Source organism: Sciurus vulgaris (genome assembly GCF_902686455.1).
Source record: "Sciurus vulgaris genome assembly, chromosome: 5".
In the NCBI taxonomy this organism is placed as follows: domain Eukaryota; kingdom Metazoa; phylum Chordata; class Mammalia; order Rodentia; family Sciuridae; genus Sciurus; species Sciurus vulgaris.
The window spans coordinates 96,910,935-96,934,386 of NC_136465.1; positions in this window are offsets into that span (position 1 = coordinate 96,910,935).

Consider the following 23,452-nt stretch of genomic DNA (forward strand, 5'->3'; position numbering starts at 1 on the left):
CATAGGTCCTGATATTATCCTTATTAAACAAAGAAATAAATCAAATATGGAGAAGTTAAATATTTTTTTTCCAGATCACATAGCTAACAAGTGGCAGAGCTGGGATTTGAACATGGGCAGACTAGTTCCAAAGTTTGTTCTTTTTAGCTATCACATTCTTCTAAGAAGAAAGAAGATGGAAACTAAGAAAAAAGATGGTGCAAAGTGATAGCATCAAAAGAGAAAGGTTTTGATTAGATTGCTAGGTCAGTTCTCCCTGGGTGAGTATAATAGGAACAACTAGGTTTGAATAAAAGTTATCCATTTCCTAATTTTAATTTTCTTTGGGTCTTTTATCACCTATAGAACCACTATTCACCAAGTGGGTGCTTAATAAAGAAGTGTTAGATTAATGAACCCACAACCACCCTCAGATTATCTATTTAAAACCCTTCAATTAGGTTGTAGAAGAGACTGATACTGTATTATAGGTGTCAAAGCGAGTTTTGTGGCAATTCTGAGATACATGAGGGGAATGGAATGTGACAGTTCAACAAATATGATCTCTTGAAAGTTTTGAAACTTAACTGGTATCATATACCACCATGTACCTGGAAGTTTTCAAGTACTTTCCTTGAAAACTCACCTCAGCATGGTCCCTGCAGACAGTTATATCCTTGAGATGGTTGCAAAGAATGCTGTGACCTTTATTGCATTATAATCTAGACATTGATTATCATGAAATAGGCAAGGGAATTATCTTTTCCATTCACCTCCTTGTCTCTTCTGACTTATAATGACAGTTTCTGTTTCTTTCTTCATTTGCTCTTAATTAACTCTAATTTCACAAATATTGTGATAAGCCTGTATTATTTCCAGGATTTCTTGTTGTCTAGAAGTTCACTCAACCTAACAGGTTGATATAATTTTTATCCTTTTAGTGATCACACTTAGTCATCCCTAAATTTGATACTGATTTATAACTAATAAATTGACTTCTACAGGTATTCAATAGCGTTGCGTAATATTAAAAGAACTCCAACTTTCCCTAGCTTCATGTTGTACGTTGACTTGTGGTTTATGAGCAAATAGAAGAATAGGTCTTTGTGAATTTCTAAAGTAGTTTACTAGAAAGGAAAGTTCATCTATTTTTCTCCTATAATTCATTATCTGTTTGAATATTAGGGGGGTACAAATGGAATCAGAATATTTCCTTCCTTTGTATCTCCTCACATTGGGTGGGTTTTCTAACAGTATGAGTCATATGGTTAAAACTCTTGAAAATTTTGGACTTAACAATAAACAGTAAGAGAACAGAGCTCCTTTATCACTGGGACTGGATCTCCCATTGTTTACAGAGAGTTGCCCAGAGCTATGAAATGCTGGGTATAAGTGATTGACAGGGTGGGAGGAGGGTGCAGCAGACTTTCATTCAGTCTCTATTGGTATAATTCTTGTCTGACACCTGCTTATCTTCCACCTTTAACTTTAGCATATCTGCATCTTTGACCTGGGAAAGATGAGAGAATTCAAGGGGAGAGAACACAGAAAGATTTTCCTCATAAAAAGCAAAAGGTGATTTAAGTTTATGAGAACATGAAATAAATTGACATGCTAGTAAGCTTGTTTCACATTAGCTTCCTGGGGTTGCCATTCACAGTACCACATCCTGGGTGGCTTAAGCAACAGAAATTCATTATCTCATGGCCTTGGAGTCTGAAAGTCCAAAATAAAAATGTCATCAAAGTCAATTTCTTCTGGAGGCACTGAAGGAGAATCTGCTCCACACATCTCTCCTAGATTCTGGCAGCACTGGGTGCTTCTTACTTTGTCGATAGTATTCTCTTATGTTGTCAAATTATCTTCCTTCTATACATATATTTCTCAGTGTCCAAATCTCCTGTTTATAAAGACACCAGCCATAATGGCTTAGGATCCAACCTCATGATCTTATTTTAACATGATTGTCTCTGAAAAGACCTTATGTCCACATTAGGTCACATTCTGAGGTAATGGGGACTTCAATGTAGCTTTTCTTAGGAGCAAATAGTTCAACCCATAGCAATTATCAGTAAGATAAAGGGACATGCAGTCTTAGAAGCAAACCTAACAAATCTGTATTCTTTAAATGAAACCTTCTGGCTCTTCCTTCTAGTTCAGCTTCTGCCTTTTAGCCGACTTCTGTCTGACTTAAATGACAGAGTGAATATATTTTCCCAATTCTCAAGGCTCTGAATACATTTTGAGATAGAATCATGGATCTGTACCCATTCCAGGGAAGACCTGGTGTAAGAACTCTAAATCATAGGATGAGCATGAGTATATGTACCCTGACTTCCTCACTAGAACATATGAACCCTACGAGTATAGGAATATAGTCCTTTTTGTTTGTGAAAATATCCCAAGCAGCAGCTAGAACAATCCATGCATACAATAGACAGTATTTATTGAATCCATGAATGAATGAACAGGCCTGCTATGTGCATTAAGATCATATTTTGAGAACTGGGGACGTGGCTCAATGGTAGAGTGCTTGCCTAGCATGCTTGAGGCCCCAAGTTTGAGCTCCAGCACCACAAAATAAAAATAAATAAAAATTTTAAAATAATTTTAAAAGATTTTATTATACATTCAGAGATGGACAAATTTGAATAGTCTGTGTTAGAGAGAGTTTGTGGTAGAGAGGAAGTGTGACCGTGGAAGTTAGGAGACAAGGGTCCAGTCTCGGCTCTACTAACTCACAGTACAACCTATCCTTCATTGTAAAATTTAGAATGAAAAGATTTTAGAAGACAATAGGGGGAAGATACCACATAAGGTATTTTTCACTCTAAAATTCTAAGTCCAGTCTTTCTATGGAATGCAATGAAGTTTTTTAATATGTGTAAGTTCCAGGTAGTCATGGTGATCTTTCTGATACATGCTATACCTACTTTTTATTCTCAGGTTTTCTTAGGACTGTTATTACTCTTGCCTTTGCACATGATCTAAACTTGAGCCATACCCTGGAGAACCTGTTGAAATAGAGCCCATTCTCAAGTATATGGAGTGAAACCAAGGAAGGGGAGAAGATGCAATATTTAATCAGACTTTTTCTCATGTGTTTTCTTCTCCACACTTGGTGCAGAATTGCAAAGGAAGCTTCGTGTGCAGGAAACTACCAGGAATGAAAAGTAGTGGGTTTGGATGGCTTTCCCATAGTAGTGGGAATTTGGAATTCTTCTAATGCAAATCAATACTAAGCCCATTTAGAATCAGACAAATAAAGTGATGATTATTTTATGTCTCTGGGCCCAGAGCAAATCTGTTTCCAGCTTTTCTAGTACCTATTAACATTTACAAAGTTCTTTCGTGTAAAAGACAAGTCTTTGGGGAATAGTTCATGCCTAGCTCTTTCATGCTTTTTCACACTTGGCATAAGACAAATCTACAAATGTAAGTTTGATGTGGAAATTCTTCCTTGTTATAAGAATTCTGACTCTTGAAATGCTCTTCTCTCTCTTTTTGCTCTCTCCTACAAAACTACCTCGTTATGAAAGAAGTCAGTGGGGAATAATTCTTTCAACATCTTTATGATTAGCCTGCAGCAAAATTAGCTCTGTTTTTGGACTGATGACTCAGAATAGGGCATCAGGCCTTCTCTACCTGGAATGACCATTCTTGCTGGCTCCAGACATGCAAGCACTTCCAAGGCATGTCATGTGTCTCGTCTCCATAAGTACCTCTTCTCTGCATGTTTACAATAATGCTAAGTGTCCAATATCCCTTCTTCTCCTATCATGTGAACAGTGCAGCCCCTCAAAGTGAGAAAGCTGCCCCAAATAGAAATCAGCCAATCTGAAGGGTTTGGGATAAAGAGCTTGAGTAGGAAAACACTCACCAATATACACGTTTCTGGAGTCCAGTGAGTAATGTGTTTCTGGTTTATTGGATGGATACTCATAATAAAATTTGTTAGTATCAAAAGATAACTGTCATAGTAATTTTTGGAATATGGATTTTTTGAGCCATCCTTATGTGAGTTCTTGATGGTGTCCCCTTCCTTGTTCAAAGAAGCATCTACATAACAGGAAAGATATCACATGAATTTGCTATCAGAAACCTGACATTCCACATGGAGTGTAGATAGATTTTTAAAAAATTGAACTGGAGAGATAGGTAGGGAGGTAGAGAAAACATATTTTCTAGGGGAAATTTGTTCCATCTAGGGTTTCCAGGATGATTGTTATTCTGGTCTTTGATGAACAGAATGGAGATAACATCACTGGCAGAGAGAGAACATTGTGAACAAAAGCAAATTGGGTGTGGTAAAGTAATGGTAAGTGGCTCTTCATGGTTGGAAGATACAGTACTTTAGGTGGGGTGGCCAGAAATAAACAAGAAAATACACTGGATGAAGTCTTGACGCTCCCACCAGGGCTGAAGGAACCTCTCTGCTAGCAGATCATTTTTTGGCAGCTCTGCAGCTACCCCTACTGGCAAGACAGAGTTGTTATCCAGAGTGTCCAATAGGTCTTGCCTAGTCTTTTATTCAGAACAGCATTCCTGCAAGTGCTATGTGTTAGTAGTTCTAGCTCCAAACCTCGTCTTCATACTCCTTCCCAAATCTATTTCATGAAAAGGAGTTGAGAGGTATAAAAATGCACTTGTGATCTAGTACTGCTTGTTCAAAAAAGAACTTATGTCAAAGCCTTATTCATCAATATGTAGAGCTATATTTGGGATCTCTGTGGAAGTGGTTAAAGCTATACAGTAATATACATTCTTCCCAATTAAATCTACACAGTATAATGGCATCTACTATTTTAAGCAATAAAGACTCCCACAAAAGAATTTGTACAGTGTTAAATCAACCCTTTACATTTTCTTTAGTTTTTGCTTCTAGAAAGATCAATGTACAGTGTGGCCTCCTTTACCCTTTAGTCTGCTTGCATTTCATTAACTGATTCACTCAGCTTTTAATACCAGTTATATGCCAGGCACTACCACAAACTTATCCCCACCAGGAGGGAGGATTTTATTTTCAGAGCTGCAGATGAGTATAACACTCCTGATTTTTGTTCCAACATTCTATCAATTAGCTTTCCCAATATTTTCCAAAGGAAAAGTCCACTTTTCTCCTCCACAGAAATTTTGGATCGCTAGGGTGAAGGAACTTCTTGAGTCTCCAAGTTCAAGGTGGCTACAGGAAGTAAATCTATGCAGTATTTTCCCTGGGGCTTAAGTGGAAAATCTGAAGGGTTTGGGATACAGAGCTTGAGTAGGAAAACATGGGCCTCTTTCAGGACTTTGACCTTTCTTGTAAGTCCCAGGTTTGACCTCAACTCAAATTCCATAGGAAGGCTGGTAGTCATAGGTCACTCCATTTTCAGAGCACAGGTCATTCCTTTCTAGTTTTGCTAAGAATATTTGTGGGAGGCATTATTCTCTGTGAGATCCACCTTGGCCCAATTTCTAGAAGAATCAGAGGCTGGGGCAGAATAATAATGATTAAGGGTAGGTTTTGGGTTATCTCATTGTCAAGCCCCATGCAATCTTTCCAACCATCTAATACAGATGTGATGAACCCAACTGGGTCAGATTCAGATCACTCAGGTCACTAAGTGCTAACTTAGCTCAAATCCATGCCCTATGGAAGCAGGGATCACTGCCAGTGATTATTCTGGACTAGCTGGTAAGGTGTAAAGGGCAGATGTCAAAAGCTGTGATAGATGATGCTAAAGAGAGTGAGTATAGGGAAACAGGTATATTTCATTACAAATTGGAGGCCTGGTATTACAGAGATAAAGGCACAGCATGAAGACAGCAAGGAGAGACGAGTTTGACTTATTAGCAAAACCAGACACTTAGTCATCATCATTTCCTGTTCTCCAACTTTTCTCTGTGGAGTTAGAATTTGGATTCTGGTCCTAATTCAAGTCTTTTTCTTTATAAATCAAGAAGACAGAACCCATTCTAAGTGTTTCAGACCAAAAAGGGACCTAATCACAGGAAATGAGCTTAGAAAATTGAAAGAGCAAGATTGCCTTTTCTTTCCTCTTTAACGTGAAGCCTCCAGAAAGTGCTGCTGTATCAGAGAGCAGGAGATGGCAGGGGACTGCTCTTGGTTCAGGGCTGCCCCCACATCTAGTTCAAAGGTTTGTTAGTGCTAGGTGGTAACAAAAATCTGTGGGCAAGGAAGTGTTGGGAAATTCATTTGGAAAATTTCCAGTCCCCGTGATGTAAGAGAGTATAGAATAGGGTGGGAATGAGAGCTGAATGGCAACAGATAATAATAGCACACCCTTGTCTGGGATGGTGGCCTATCACCACATCACTTACAGTTATTGGTCTTTGCCTCTGTTACACACAAGCCAGGGAAGCAGGTGAGCCTCCATAGTTTCCTTTGGTTGGAAGAAGTGGAATCTTATAAAAAATATCTGTATCCACATTAAACAACATGCTTATGGGGAGGAACTTGCCTTGACTTCACAAATCAAGCATTTAATTTTTTTTTTTTTTTTTTGGCGTAGCTTATCTCTCCCTCTTCCCCCATCCTGAGCTCTTCAGCAAAATCAAGTGGACTTCTCTTAATCCGTAAGTATTATTGAGCTCTTTCTTCCTTGCTGGAGGACTCAATTCAATGTCAGATATTGGACAATGCTATAGTAAAAACAGAAGAGAGAAAAAGCAAATAGAAAGAAGCTGGGCAAAAATATATAGCAGTATTAGTTTAATAAAGTGTCCAAGTGAAACTGAAGACCAGAGAAGGAAAAGTTCATTGAAAATTTGTGCACTATAGCTGACTTCATAGGAAAAAAAGGGAGAAGATGAAGTAGATTCAGAAGGGAGAAGTTCAAAAGAAGAAGAGAGGACTTTCCAAATGTGTCCATGGATATGCCTGTGTCAGAGTCAGTGATGGGGGATGCCATGTTGGAGCTGAAGCTGGTCTGAAAAGAAATGGAAATTTGAAATTTGTGTTGATGAGAATCTAAGTAACTCCTGCGAGGCATTTGTCCTCTGTGCAGTGAGTAGGACCCAATGGTGGTTCTCTCCTTGTACATCCAGGTAGATCCAGTGTTTAGTGGAGTTTTTTATTAAGTACATAAAAAAAAATACCTTGAAATGATACCAGAAGAGGGTATTAGGAACTGTGAAACAGACATGGAACCAGTTCTCAGCTCTACCATTCACTATTTCTGATAACTAGAACAAACTATTTAACTTCTAATTCTGTTTCTTGATGTACCTAACAGGGAGAGCTTGTACATATTTCTCAGAACTGATATGAGAAGTAAAGAAATAAGGCATATGATGCACTTCTCATTTTGCCTAGCACGAGAATGAGCATTTGAAAATTGTTAACTGCTTTTGTTTTCCTTTAATAAGTAGAGGAACTAACCACCAACTAACCACATCTAGGTGCACAAGAAACCAGAATAATGTCAAGAATTACCCCCCTTTAGCTCTAGTTTTTGAAAACCAAAAACTTCCAAAATAAAATACACTGGGTAAAGTTTCCATAGTTTGGAATTTTACAAAGGCTGCCTACAAGCCAGAACTTCACATAAAGTGTCTGGATTTTGCACTTAGGGAATCAGTGTCTCCATGATGCACATAAAATATGAAGAGTTTGCTTCTCATCAAACCATGGAAGAATGACGGATTGTGGAATGCCAGACAAGATAATTAGATGGTACAGACAATAGCTATTATCACAAGCACTAACACATGGTAGCTTGCTTGCTACTGTGCCAAAACTGTCAAGAATCCTCAAACTACATATACTCTGGAATACATTGAAGGAATCACTTTATAGCCTGAGCATCTGCAGAAGCAAATGAGGGGGCAATTACTTTACCTCCGAAGTAAAGAGAGTGATTTGATTGCTTTAACTTACACTTGCTTAACCTTCTTGGCTAAAGGATAATATAGCACAATGCAGAAGTGCCCTCTAATGTTGCTGTAGGGGCAAGAAGAAAAAAAAAAAAAATAGGCCAAGGGTGGAGAAAACCTGGCCCCTGATACTTGCAGGTGTATTTTTCTTGGGAAGCAAGATTGCTAGAGAAACAAAAGATTTGGTTCGTTTGACTTGGCAAGTCAAAAATGCAATCCTAGGGGAAGACTTTATTTAGAAACTTTATTTTTCCCCTGTTAACCTGAATAGTTTATAGAGGGGAAAAAAAGAACTATAAATGGTTCATAAGTTCGCAATTATTTTTGTTTTGATTTTAAAAACAAAATACACTACCACACCCAGGTAGATCTTGCTATAGTTTAATTTTATTTTTAATTGACTACTCTTCAGTTCCCCACATGGCTGTGGATTAGTATGGGACATATACTTTTAAAGCATGAGTATGCTGAGGGGACTCTTCTCCCTTAGTGATTGCTGCTTTCTACTCAATCTTCAATGGGCCTCTTTTCTGAGTCTTCTCCTAAGTCTATAAATATGTGTATTGCTCCTTTTTAAATATACTCCTTTCAATAATTTCCAAATCACAGATTTTCCACCTGCCCTTCACTCTTCAATCCACCACCATCTGGCTTCCGTTCCATCACTGCAATGCTGCTGAATTAACTGAGATCATCAGTAATTACCAAGGTCAAAAGAAACTTCCCATCTTTATATGATTTCTCTAAACAGTTTGGTACTGTTGATCACACCCTCAACTTTGAAGTTATTTCCCCCTCAGATCTTTTCTGGTTCTGTTTTATCATTATTACTGATTCTCCTTCTCCTTTGCTGGCTTCCCTTCCACAGCTGCAGAATGCATTTTTCCAATTTCCTCCACCATCTTGCTGGGTGATCTTATCCACCCTCATGACTTCAATTTTCCTTATATTCCAGTGGCTACCAAAATAATATATCTAGACCATTGGCTTTCTTAAGCCCGAGTCGAGGTTTCCTCTTGCTTAGAATGTCGGTCACACTGACTTCCTTATAGGAACCACCAATTCAACACATTCGAAACCAAACGTATTGTGTCTTCTCACAGACTTCCTCCCCTCCATATGTTAGAGCAATGAATGACACTATCTGGTTGCTTAAATAAGAAATATCTGGGCTGTTTATGAAATTTTTTCCTTCCCCATCTTTCTAATTTAATCAACAATCAGTTTCTATAGATTGTACCTCATTAATAGGCCTTGAATCTTCCTCTTATATCTATTTATTCTGCCACAACCTCAGGTCAAACTCAAATTATTTCTCATGTGGGTGAAATGTTCTTTCTCCATCATTTTCTACCCTTTCTTTAGTGCATTGTCTACATAGTATGAGTTAACCCTTTAAGATAAATTTTCACCATGTTTCTCTGCTACAAAGAAGTGTACAAATAAAAATCAGACAGTAGATCCTCAATGCCTAAGATATGCAATCCACTGGTTTTAATCTAGGGAAGACAGCAGGAAAATTCCCTCACAACCTGGCTTTCCCCTATTCTGGCTACTCCATTTTACTGTCCTCCATTCAAGTCTCCATCTACTCCTTGCTTCAGCCACAACTTCCCATGTCACATTGAACTCAATCGTCAGCTTGCCTTCTTTTAAGGCACTCCCTCACCAGAAAGTCACCCTCTCCCTTTTCACCTGGTGAATTCCCACTTATCTCCCAAATTCTATCCATCTATTCCATGAAATGATGTTGATACCTGTGGGCCGAACTGGTAACAACTCCCTTTGAATTTCCACTGCAATTTTCTATACTACTGCTACTCTCCATCCTTGCATATGGTTATTGTATTAAATTGCTTACATATAAACTGCCCACCTAAAATCATTAAATCTTTGAAATGAGGGCATATGTCTGGTATTTTATATCTCTAGTACTTGCCACAATGCTTGCCATCTGGGAGTTGGTGAGTCTGTGGAATGAATGAATGATACATTCCATAAAATTGCAACACTTATAATCTTGGGTTAGGTTTATTTAAAAAAGAAAGAAAGAAAGAAAACCAATACTTTTCTAGTGTTCTAATTCATAGTTCTTCATTCTGTCCCTGTTGGAAAGGTCTTCTCCAGTGACTTTTTCATTTTCTAATTATGCAGATTACTATGTTGTGGTTCTTTTATTTAATCTATTCATTTGGCTTTATTTAGATAGCAGATCAGAGCCCTGCATTCTACAATTCCAGGAGAGTATAATGGGAAATATCATTGTATAAGTGAAAAGAGACAGTTACTGGAGAATGTTCCACAAGGAGGTGGAATTAAGCTGCCTCAGCCCTTACTGTTGTTTGTGATATGTTCCCACAGTGGCATCTCTGCAGCTCAAACCTTTTCTATCTGTCAAGTTAAGGCGTCTGTCAGCTATTATCTGTAGTAGAAGTCTGGGCACTTCTGCTCACTGAATCTTGGTATTGGAGTCACCAAGAAAAACACAGCTCAGTCAAAGTACTGGAAGGAACAACAGCAAAATCAGCTTTGTGAGCATGCATCTGTTCCACATGGTCAGTGGATCCCTCCAGGCAGCCAACACAGGGAAATTTAGCTGCACACATGTCTTTTCAGCTGCTGCTGAAGGTTCCCATCCCTCCCTGCAGGAGGCAGATAAGGAGAAGGGCTGGCCAGATGACTTAGGATACACATACTTATGAGAGCAAAGGAGTACACATTGCGTTTGAAGTAGAGAAAGATATTCCCATGCAAGGGGACAGGCCTAGCTCAGTCTTTCAGGACTCTGTCCCTCAGTAAGGAAGTGTTCCTGGCCAAGAGAGGCAGTAAAAGCCTTGTGCATGCCACTGCCCTTCTTAAAGCTATCCTTCTTCCATCCTCTTCAGGAGCCCAAATTCCTTTTTTTTTAAATTCGTTCTTTTTAAATATACATGATAGTAGTGTATTTTGACATATTATGCATACAAGGAGTATATAACTCATTCTAATTAGTATCCCATTTTTTGTGATTGTACATGATGTGGAGTTACACTGGTTATGTATTCATATACCAACATAGGAAAGTTATTTCTGATTCATTCTTCTGTTTTTCCTATTCCCATCCTCCCACCCTTCCCTTCATTCCCCTTTGTCTAATCCAATGAACTTCTATTCTTCCCCTCTCCACCTTCCCTTTTTGTGGGTTAGCATCCACATATCAGAGAGAACATCTGGCCTTTGGTTTTTTGGGACTGGCTTATTTCACTTATCATGATAATCTCCAGTTCCATCCATTTACTGGCAAAAGCCACAATCTCATTCTTATGGTTGAGTAATATTCCATTGTGTGTGTGTGTGTGTGTGTGTGTGTGTGTGTGTGTGTGTGTATATATATATATATATATATATATGCCACATTTTCTCTATCCATTTATCTGTTGTAGGGCACCTCAGTCAGTTCTACAGATTGGCTATCCATGAATTGAGCTGCTATAAATGTTGATGTGGATGTGTTGCTGTAGTATGCTGATTTTAAGTCCTTTGGGTATAAACAGAGGAGTGAGATAACTGGTCAAATGGTGGTTCCATTCCAAGTTTTCTAAGGTCTCTTCAGGAGCCCAAATTCTTTAGAACACATTTCTTTCCCTCATCTTCTTGAACTCATTTCCAAGTTTATTAACTTCTTTAATAAGGTCACTTATTAATCATTATATTAGTAGCTCACTTTTATATATGATAGGTTTTTTTTCTTACCCATTGAGAAACATAGGGTTACCATTCCAAGTAAGTTAGGGGAGAGGAGAATTTCCTTTATTCCATTACTTTAATTTTATTTCTTTTTCTTTTCCTTCAAATCTTCTGAACAAAATCCTACATCATCATAGAAGCAGCTACACAGCTTAGGGAAACTAGTGAATTCCATTTGGCTCTAAAAAACAAAGAAGAGAAAAATTGGAAAGACCTGGAAGTAAATTATTGATTGAGCAGTCTTCATTAGCATCTTTAAATAGTCTTGGGAATTGAAAAATTTAAAACCTAACATATTCAATTAACCTATAAAAGAAATGGCAAGTAAAAGTTTTGGAGAGGAAACCTCCTGAGACTGGTGTATAAATTTGGAGAATGAGCCATAAAAGATGTGAGGATACATTAAAATATGTTATCAAAAATAATGTAGGCTTTAAATTAAGAGTTGGGCTTGTTTCTTGACAGGAAGTAAGACTGAGTCAGGGAATGTAACCTTTGGCATCTCTAAAAAAAGTTTCTGGAAAGAAAAGAAGGATCATGAAAACCAGGAGATATTTTTCTGGGTCAATCCAGAAACACAACAGAATTCAATTAAGGAACATGCTAGGCCTCAGTCTTTATTAACTGCCATCTCTCAGAGAAGTAGAAGCACAGATTAGTCCATAGGCCTCCCTTCTGCTCATCGAAACAACACACCAGGCAGTTATTCAATTGGGAGCCTCCACTGGTTTCTATTTCCTCCTCCTCTGGTTATTTTAATCTAAAGAATTTTCTGCAACTTAAACACTTCCTCCAAGCAGGTTCATGTAAATTCTTTTTTTCCTGCAGAAATAAAAACATTTTCCTCTCTATAATTCCCTTTATCTCATAAAGGTGATTACTTACTGTAGGAGTGTGCAAGTTGGAGAATCTGAGTGCGCCCCTGTTCCACTCTCAGGACAGTGAGCACGTGGAATGGAACCTAAGATTTTTCTTGCTGTCTTCATAAGCTCTTGAAATCCTGTCTTCAGGGAGGCTGCTGGTTCTATTTCCATCAGGCTGGTTTTATTCTAGCATAATTCATAGGCACCTTGCCCTTCTAAAGGTTATTCATTGATCATGAAGACAGAACTGACTTAGCTGGAGGCTGGAGTGAAATCCATGATTTGATTCCTTAGTCCGGATCTATAGAACTTGCTCCTAACCCACAAGGATTTTTAGGGATATTAAACACATCCAGACCTCTTTTCAAGGTCTGGTCTTGATGATTTCCCTCACTTCTTAATTCTTCTCCCACCCATATCCTCTGTGTTCATATCCACAGGTGTCTGTCTCTACCATTTGGCTTCCCAGAACCCCTGCAGACCCTCGCCTAGGCCTGCCTGCTTAACCTTCTTCAGTGTCACCAACCTCAAAAACAAAGCTCAATGAAACAAACTCGAACAACAAGCTCATTATAAAAATTATGAACTTTGACAATAAGGAGGATAAATGAGCTGGATAGTTATTTCCAAGAGAGAATTAATAATAGCATGAGATATATTGAATTGTCATTAATTGCCATGAAGTTTTCAGCATTTTGTGCACCATTTAATTGAATCTTCATGCAAATCCTCTGGGGTAGCTGCCTTTATTATGCCCATTTTACAGATGAGGAAATTGAGACTCAGAGAGGGTAATATTACCCACTTAGTAGAAGGCTATTGCAATTTGAAGGACCAAGATTCAAACCAAGATGTGTCTGTTATCCAAGGCTTTGCATTTCCCATTGTATTACCCTTTGACTTTCTGTTTTACCAACCATATTTACCAACCATATTCCCAACATTTGGAATAATATCATTGTTTATGACTTCTTGATTTCTTGTTGTGAAAAACAGAAATAAAATCAAGATTTATTTTTGGAGGTGAGGGAAATGATAGACTATAGAGATGTTTTGCAATACCCATGTGCAATCAAAAGGCAATGGGACCCAGAAGAAGTGAGAACCTTGAACTGAAAAACTGGGACCTCTCTCCACTTCTCAGTTCTTCCTTTCTTTAATTTTAGCTTCTTCCTTCCTATGCTCTGTAGAGATTTCCTCAGCTTGCCAGTACCTGTAGTGGTAAACAGACCTGCTTACTATGCCTGTATGACAGTAATTAAGAGGCAAACAAAAACTGAATCCTAAATCTTATCATTGTAATTCAAAATTTCTAAAGGAAGTATTCCCACTGATTCAACTTGGGTCATGGACCCACATTCCTGAACAATCAACTATGTCTCAGAGGTCAGGCTCATGTTGTATAAATGGATGCTCCCAAGGATCACTGCCATGATATCTATTTTTCTTGGAGACTATTAGGATATCCACTCCATACCTATGGTAGATACATATTCTGCATTTGTTAAGAGCTGAGCAAACATTGATAGATGGTAAGGAGTCAACTCAGTCTTTAAGAAGCTCAAAATGCTTTTCCCATAGGGTTCAAATGTTCAAAACTGAGGAATGTGGAAAGGGTAATTTATCTGTTTTTTGTCTTATTTTAAGCCTCCAGTCAAGTTTTGCCATAACTGATGAAGAAACCATTTCCCTTCTAAATGTGCCCCCCAAATTCTGAGACAACCCTTGAAAAAGTAATTACAGTTTTAAAATCCCAGTATATTTCAGGAGACCATTATAACTAAAGAACTGAAAATTCTTCTCATTCAAATATGTTCATCAATAGGCATGACTCAAACTAATAAATGCTTAATTTTTTTAATAAAAAGAAGAGAATTTAAATGAATAATCCATTAAAATGTTTTTAAAATCCAAATAATATTGTAAAAATATTTAATCAAATGTCAATTTGGAGAAACACTTGAGTTAGATGAGAAATTCTACAGAATAAATTCTCCTCTTGGATTATTGGCAAAGCGTAGCAGTATCTTAAAGGTTATGAGAGATCCTTCATTATTGAGACTTATTTAACTTTTGTCTAATCCAATATTTTGCTAACTGATTTTATAAAGGACTATCTCATGAATATTACTATTATGATGAGCACAGTTTGGAAAAATACTACTTCAAAGGCTGTGAAGTAATCCCATCTGTACATGGAAAAGTAGATTTCCTGATGTTAGATGAATTTAAAACAAATACTATCTTACTGAATAGAATGTGGTCAGAATTCCAAAAAGATGAGTTAAGGTAGAACTGAGACTCTATTTTTAAAGATAAAACTATTGGACAGAAAAAGTAAACAAATTTCCTGCAGTCATATTCACAAGAATCTAAGACTCAGGTCTTTAACTCTTAGTCTGGTACCCTTTCTACTGGTCAACACATGGAAAAAGAACTGGCTCAAGAGGTAGCAAAAGAAAAATAGGCAATCCAAATTATCCTATTTAATTTTTCCCACTTGCCAGGATATTTTGTGAAACAAAGAATCAGTTCTTCAGAGATCTACTTCTGCAGAAACTGGGTTACTCAGTGATATAAGCCCACCAGTAGAAAAAGCTCCCAACATTGTTATAGAGACTGAGACATTTCAAAAGCATAAAATGAAAATAGAAGGGAGACCAGTAAAATAAAAGAAGGGAAACAAGAGAAAGAAGGAGGGGAGGGAAGGGGAAGTATTGGGGAATAAAATTGACCAAATTATGTCATATGTATGTACAAATATATAACAATGAAGCTTATGATCATGTACAATTAGAAAATGCACCAATAAAAATGATCTTATAAAAAAAGAAAAAAAATTGTTGGCAAAAAAAGCATAAACAGATAATTTTGTAAACAATAGGCTTCAATTTGTTTTTGTTTGTTTCTCCTTAGAAGAGATATTAGATAACAAAAGAGATTGCCAGCTCACTTCCATTGTGTTGTGTAGGAAATTCATCACCCTTGATTTCTAGACTAGTGACTCTGAGGGTCTCCCATATAATTCTCTCAAAAATGTATTGTCATTTGTACCTATTTCTTCCCCAGCATTGTGCCAAAGTAAAGGTGACAACTAAGCTACCAAATGCAAAGAAAACCATATCTGCTGATGTTGATGCTGCTACCATCTGCATTGACCATGTCAGTGTTCTGAAGTCAGAGTAGCTGTTTGCAATAGGGAGTTGACCCTATGGCCAATACAATACATACCACCTCTGCCACTGTGGCATTCCACTGACCTAGAGGCTGCTGACAGCCCAGCACTGCTCACATCCCTTTCACTTTTCTCTCACATTCTGAGCATTCCACAGAGATGGCAGAGAAAATTTCTAAGTTTTATTTATTCTTGGGTATAGACCCTTCACTCAGCTACTCAAATGGATGGAAGACAACAGTGAGAAAGCCAGGGGCCTCATTCTCTTTCCCAGACCTGTCTTATGCAATTCAATCCATGTGAATGCATCTTGGCCTCTTCCCCCTCAACCCCTTGGAATGAAGTTTTTCCTGAGTATGTTCTCCATTCTCTGTGATCTTTTCCTTTCAGTTACTTAATTTTCTCACACACGGGACAAAACTCAGGATGGACACAGTGGAAGATCTGTTTAGAGTCCTGGCTCTGATTGCCTACACCCAGCTGTTATTCAGAGCAAGAAGGGCCTTCTCCTTGTGAATGCTGTTAAACCAGGGAAGGCCATTATGGGTTGGGCAAGCCCAGCTGCAATGAGAGTATCACTTTCCTAAATAAACATCAGTGTGAAAAGTAAAAGGCTCCATAAAGTGGTGGAAAAGCTCTGGCCTGGAAAGCAGGACATCTGGACTATGTGTCTTATTAGTTGTTTGGCCTCACTTGAGTCCTTTAAACTCTCTGGACTCCAGCTTCCTCTAACTTGTGAAGCCCACTGCTCACTCATCATTAAGATTCTACCTAACCCTCATTCTATACTTGGATAGGTGACTCTAGGTCATTCATTTTCCACAAAGGACTTTCCTGCATTGATTTGTTTCCTTAAAATAAATCATTTATTTTTACTCTTCGATATAAGTGGTTAATATTATTCACCTTGTTTTACAGATAAATAAAATGAAGTCCAAAAGTTTGAAGTTAGAATATGTTCAATGTTAGCATAAAGGTTTAATTCAGGAAAATTAATGAGTTATGATGATTTTCCACTCCATATTTATTAACTTTGTAATTGTCCTTATCTTCCATAACCAAGATAGTTCCATTTTAGGACATCAGTAGCCTTGCCATTTCCCCCCTTTCCATTCTCAGTGCTAATTGCCTGATTTAGACCTTTTTTTATCTTGTTCCTGTAGTATCCTGGAGTATTGTGGAAGTAGTTTTTAAAGTGGTGTCTCCTCTCTAACCTCTTCCTGGTCCATAATTCATCCTACATTGTATAGGTAGATTATTTTATTGAGCACACACCTGATCATGTCCATACTGTTCATAAAGTTCCAGAGATCCTTTACAGACACAGAACTCTTTAATCTGGCATTCTCAACTTCCAACTCCAACATACTTGTCAATTTTTAATTTTCAGGTCATCTTAGGCAAATGAGTTTACTTTCAATTCTTCCAAACACTAAAAAGCAGTCATTCCTTAACTTTGTTCTTTAGCTCATCCTGTAGGTATCTGCTATTGGAGACAACTTTCCCTACTGGGCTGTAGATCCAAATCTTACCTGTCTTTCTAAGCTGAGTTCTGATGAATGCTCTTCTATAAAATATTGCTCTATTCCCTCCATTAGAAGTAATCTTTCTCTCTGAATCATCCTCTACTTTATAACTATCTTTACTTTGTAGCCCTTAGAAATGTTGTGATTCTGCATTTATTTTATCAACATCTGTCTTCTTCCTCTAAACTATAAACTCCAAAAAGGGCAGGAACCATATTTATTTTTGCCTACCATTTTTCCCCCCAGGGTCTAGCACAATACTTGTCATATTGTAGATATTTAGCAGGTAACCATCAATTACTTGAATGAATATCTTTTAACACTGGTAATTTTCTAACTCATGGGGGTAGATATGTGTACTTATGTATTGTGTTCCATAATAAACTATTAGCTCTTTGAAAACTATATGTCTTATTCCATTTGGAATCTCTCAAAGGAAAAAAAGAACCTGTGTGTTGGTAATGGTCTTTGATAGCTGATTAACTAACAAGACAATTTGGGGTTTTGGGAAAAGATCACACTTTGGAGCAATACAGCCCTATATTCAAATCCTGGCTTTGTAAATTTGGATGAAAGCTGTTCAAGGATATTTTCAAATTAGCACAAGTATTTTATGTTTTGTGACCACAGAGAGTTTGCATATATATCTCAGTTGTTGAATACTGTCTGATAGTATTATTATCCCTGATTTATAGATGAGGGAACAGAGAGGTAATGATAAAGTGATTGAGGGTTCAAGAGGCTAATTTCAGGTCACTCGGCTTCTAAACGGAGGAAGGTGAATTCAAACTAAGGTTTGTGGTGGTCCAAGATCATTTTTTCTCTATTCTCATATAAATATTGATGGAATATAGACCAGACCAAAGAATTTATGCCTTTGAATGACAAAATTCTAAAATTCAGTCTTCTTTTATTCTTTATACAGGTGACACTAGAGGAGCTTATTGGAGTTTCTGGTCTCAGGATAGAAAAGACAAAATAATATACATGGTAAATCTTAGAGGGATATCAGAACAGGGTTACTTTTGTGCTTTGCATGAAGAAATAACAGAAAAACTCAAAGAACTTCCTTCTTCATTATAAAGCCTTCTTGAGTAGGTACAAAATTGAAGTGTATTACTTTTATTCAAACCAGAGCCCCTTCTTTCTTTCTATTTTTGTGAAACTAGTTGATCTCTACATGAAGCTCAAATCCAAATCAAGAAAAAAAAAAAAAAAAAAACAGCTCTTATTTATTATGCAGCTTTCTCTAATGATGCTCTTCCCAGAAATGAATCCTTGTCCCTCTCAGACTTCCTTTCACAGGATGCTCTGATCTGGCTCGCCTTTGCAGCACTAGACAAGTTGTTTTGCCTGGCTGATTCCATCAAATAGAAGGCTCAGTTGCCTTTTCTCACACTCAGAATCCAGCAGACCGTTTTCCTTGGTCATCAACAGAGGAGCGAAGAGTCGCTTCACTTAATGGGCTGAGTTCCTGCCAAGTTCCAAAGTGCTCTTGCCCTTGCTTAAAGATGCTGAATATTTGCTTGTTACCCAAGACATCTGGATACCTTGTGTGAGAAACCCCCTCCTGAGGGTGGGTTATTTGAAATCGGATCATTTTAGTAAAAAAAAAAATGTTTAGGCGCTTTCAAACAATTTTGATAGAACTTGGTAACTTAAACAAAACAAAAGCCTTCCCAGTTGTAGTCTCTACTCAATAGCAGGTGAAACAATAAAAAATATTGAGCAAGCAAAGTTAATCTGTATCCAGAGAATTTTAATAAATTTTAAAACAAATAAATCCACACAGATCCTGTGGGATTTTGCCAGCAAGTGTTTAACAAGTTTAACAATCTGGTTTTAATAGCCAGGCAATATGCTACAACTGCAGGCACTGAAGAGTAATGAAGTACTTTGTAAAAAAATAAATAAAAGCAATAATGCTGAACACAATTTCAAAAGAGAAACAAAATGGTGACAAAAATCAGTTTGGTTGAAACACAGAAGTACCAGAAGTTATGCTGGTTAAAGTTTATCAGCTGGATAACTAAGTATGTTGGGCCTTCCATTTGTGTTTTGTCAGAGGGGCTGGATTTTAGTCTAACTATAGAACCTTTACGACTTATGAGCCAGATAGCTAAAGGTTAATCCAGATCTTATTAAGAGTTGTATGGGAATCATGAGATTTGATATTTTTTCCATAGCCCAGAAAATTTCCTCAAAACCTTAGAAATAAAATATAATTTTGTAAAAAAGACACTTTTTTTTTAGTAACCATTATTTCTCTAGTTAGAGCAACACCTCATTTGTGACTGTCATTGAGGGAATGCATGATCCTCAAAAATTAATTTTCCAATCAAAGAAAACCAGTTCAGTGTTCAAAGAAGTCAATTTCATGTAGATATTTTTGCTGGAACTCTTTGTAAAAGATATTACATTTTGAACAGAATTTGACCTTTTCTGATGATTCAGAGTTATCATCATGACCATCAATCACTATGAATAGCTACCAACTCCTTCCTCTCAGAGCACAAACATAATGGAATCTCTCACAAGCTAAAGTATCTATTTCTTTTGACCCGGTCTACCTTGAATTTTTCTCAACTTTCTGTTTTAAAACAACTTTACTGAGATATAATTCACATCCTGAACAATTCACCCATATACTATATATACAATTTTATGGTTTTTAATATGTATGGATATGTGCAGTTGTTACCAGAGTCAACTTTAGAACATTTTCAAAAGGAAATCTATACCACTTAGTTGCCACTCCCCCATCCTTTGGTACTCTTCCCAACCCTTTAAGCCACACAAATCTACTTTCTGTGTCTATTGGTTGCTTTATTTTGGATTTTCTTATGAAGGGAATCTATAGTATGTGGTCTGTTTTTTTGTGTAACTTCTTTCACTTAATATTTTAAAGCTTCATCCATGTTTTTGCAAGTATGAGAACTTCATTCCTATTTATGTCCAAATGATATTCCATTGTATGAACATATTTTATTTTAAAAATTCATTTGTCCATTGATGGATATTTAGTTTGTTTCTACTTTTGACTCTTTTGAGTTGCTGCTATAAACACCCAATACCTAATTTTGTAGATGTTTAAGTTTTCATTTCTCTTGAATATATACCTAGTAATGAAACTCTTGAGTCATTTGTTAATTCTGTGTTCTGTGTGTTGTCATTTATGGAATCGTCAGACTGTTTTCCAAATTGATTGAGCCATTTTATATCCCACTATCAGTAAATGAGAATTCAAGTTTTCCTATATAATTGTTAATATTTGTTATCTGACTTTCTGGTTTCTAGTTGTCCTAGTGCATACAAAGTGGTATCTCAGTGTGATTTGATTTGCATTTAACTGAAGACTAATGGTGTTAAGCATTTTTTGGTTTGCTTATTGACCATTCATATATCTTATTTGGAGAACTGTCTATTCAAATTCTTTGCCTTGCTTCAATTGGGTTATTTGCTGCTATGTTTGGATATGAGGTGTCCCCAAAAGCTTCTGTGTTAATGCAAAAATATTCAGAGGTGAAATTATTATGTTATAAGAGCTTTAACCTAATCAGTCCGTCCTCCTTTGAATGGACTGGGTGGTTACCTTAGGCAGGTGGGATGTGACTGGAAGAGGTGAGTCCCTGGAGACATGTCCTGGAAGAATTCATCTTCTTTGAGGAACCTTCTCCTTGCTCTCTCTACTTCCTTGCCTTCATGATTTCAGTAGTTTTCCTCCACCACACTCTTCTACCATGATGTTGTGCCTCATCTTGGGCCAAGAGCAATAAGAGTCAACTGACCATGGACTGAAACTCTGAAAACAAACTAAAAATAAACTTTTCCTCCTTTAAATTGTTGTTGTGAGGTATTTTGGTCACAGCAATGAAAAGTTAACAAATTTGCCTTTTATTATTGATTATAAGGGTTATTTATACACTCTAAATAGATTCATTATAGTATATATGATTTGCAAATAGTTTCTGCTGTTCTGTGGAATATCTTCACTCATTCGAAGGTCCTTCCTCTTTCCTTAATTTCCTTTTTCTGTTGCCCAGCTATTTAAAAACTGATCTGTGTAGTCCTTGCAGTCTGCTGTGTCTCTCTTCCCATTCTTAAAACCTATTGCAACAACAGTTTAACACCCACCATTTCTTTGGAACTTTCTTACTAAAGACAAACATCTTATTGGGGTCAGTAAGGACTCAGAAATTGTTAAATACAAAGGATTTTTCTTTAAGGTCCACTCACTTTCCAATTGACTTTGGCACTGTTCAATCTTTAGTTCTTTGAAAATTTCTCCTCCCCTAGCTCCCATGATATGATCTGATTTTACTCTTGAATTCCTTAGTTTCCTCCCCTGCTTCTCTTATTCTAACACTTAAATGTTGATGTTCCCCAGAGTTTAATCTGTCATCATATTTTCAGAGTACATATTCTTCTTGAATTATCTCATATATTCCTATGTCTTCAACTCTATTGATGACTCCCCAAATAAATTTCCAGCCTCCACCTTGTTCCAAAGTCCAGGGCTATATTTTTAACTGCCTATGAGTAGCTCTCTCTTAATCACTTGGAAATACTGCAGGATTCCTGCTGAGTTAAAACATGCCATTTTCAAAATTCAGAAATAACTTCTTCTGCTGATTATTTAACTTCCTTTATTCTCCTACCACTGAGATAAAGAGCTTGGAATCATTCTCCATTGATCTTTTTCTTTCATGTTGGTCATCAGGTGGGTCTTACCTTCTAGTTACCTTTCTAATCTTCACTTTCACTTCCTCATGATTATCACTGCCTTTCAATAAATTTCATAACCACCTGTTAGAATTTTTTCAATATAGTCTTACCTTAATTTCCTTTTTCTCTCCTACCCAATTCTTTATCACTGGCCCGCATTAGTTTTCTGAAGCACAAACCTGTTATTGGCACCCTTTACATTTTGAACAATTCCCTGTGACCAACATGATAAATTCAGCTTTCTGTCCAGCATGTCTCAGATGCTTAATTTGTTTTCTCTGCCTGCTTTTCTCCTGTTGTCTTATCTATCTACCCATGATTAAGAAATTTTAAACTCTTCCCTATTCCTCAACAATCTATATTCCTTTTTCTATTGGTGTGTAAAGAACTAACATAAACTTAGCTTCGGAATATCACACATATTTATACAATATCAGTTTCTGGAAATCAAGAGCCTGGCACATTTTAACTGGGTCTTCCACATAGTGGTTCATTAAGGTGAAATCAAAGTATTTTTCAGTCACATCTCATGTAGAAACTCAACTTGGGAAAGATTCACTTCCAAACTCCTTGAGGTTGAATTTATTTCTTTGCTGGTGTATGATGAAGGTAACTTGTATTGCTAGTTGTTGACTGGGGGCCTATATTAGTCTGCTTTCTGTCACTATAACAAATACCTGAAATAATCAACTAAAAAAGAGAAAGGGTTTATTTTGGTTCACAGTTTTAGAGATGTCAACCCATGATTATTGGCCTTGTTGTCTTGGACCTGTGGTGGTGGTACCTCATGGAGGGCGTACATAGTAGAGCAGAACTGCTCACTTCTTGGTCAAGAAGCAAAACAGAAAGGGAAAGGATCTGGGGTCCCAGAGTCCCCTTCAAGGGCTTGTTCTCAGTGACATAAAGACCTCTTCACTTGACCCCACCTCTTAAAGTTCCACCACCTCCTAATAGCAGCAAACTGGGTCCAGGTCTTTAACACATGCACTTTTGGGTAACATTCCAGATCTACACTATAGCAAGACCATTCTGAGCTCCTAGAGGCAGCTCAGTTCCCTGCCATAATGGGTTCCAACAGAGTATGAGGGTTCCACACAATGCATCATTTTGCTCTCTACACCAACTGGAACATTTCTCTCTCTTTGAATCATGACCTGTCATCTGATTAGGTCACCCTAGCTCAAAATAATCTTCTTCTTGTTTTATCCATTCCTTCATTATTGATTTGGAAAACTCCTGATTGTCTTTTAGGATCAACTTCAAATATTATTACCCATTAAGCCTTCATGACAAATCAGTTTCTACTCTCTTTGTATTCACATTGGACTTTCTATCTTTTTCTACTTGCTTGCATTTGTGCTTTCCCAACTGAAGTATAAAATTTTCAAGGGCATTAACTGCCTTATTATTTGTCTTTGCTTGCCCAACTTGTTATGGTTTGGTTGTGAGGTGTCCCCCAAATGCTCAATGCAAGAAGGTTCAGAGAAGAAGTGATTGGGTTGTGAGAGTCTTAACCCAATCATTGAATTAACCCCCTGATGGGATTAACTGAATGGTAATTGAAGGCAGGTGGGGTGTGGTTA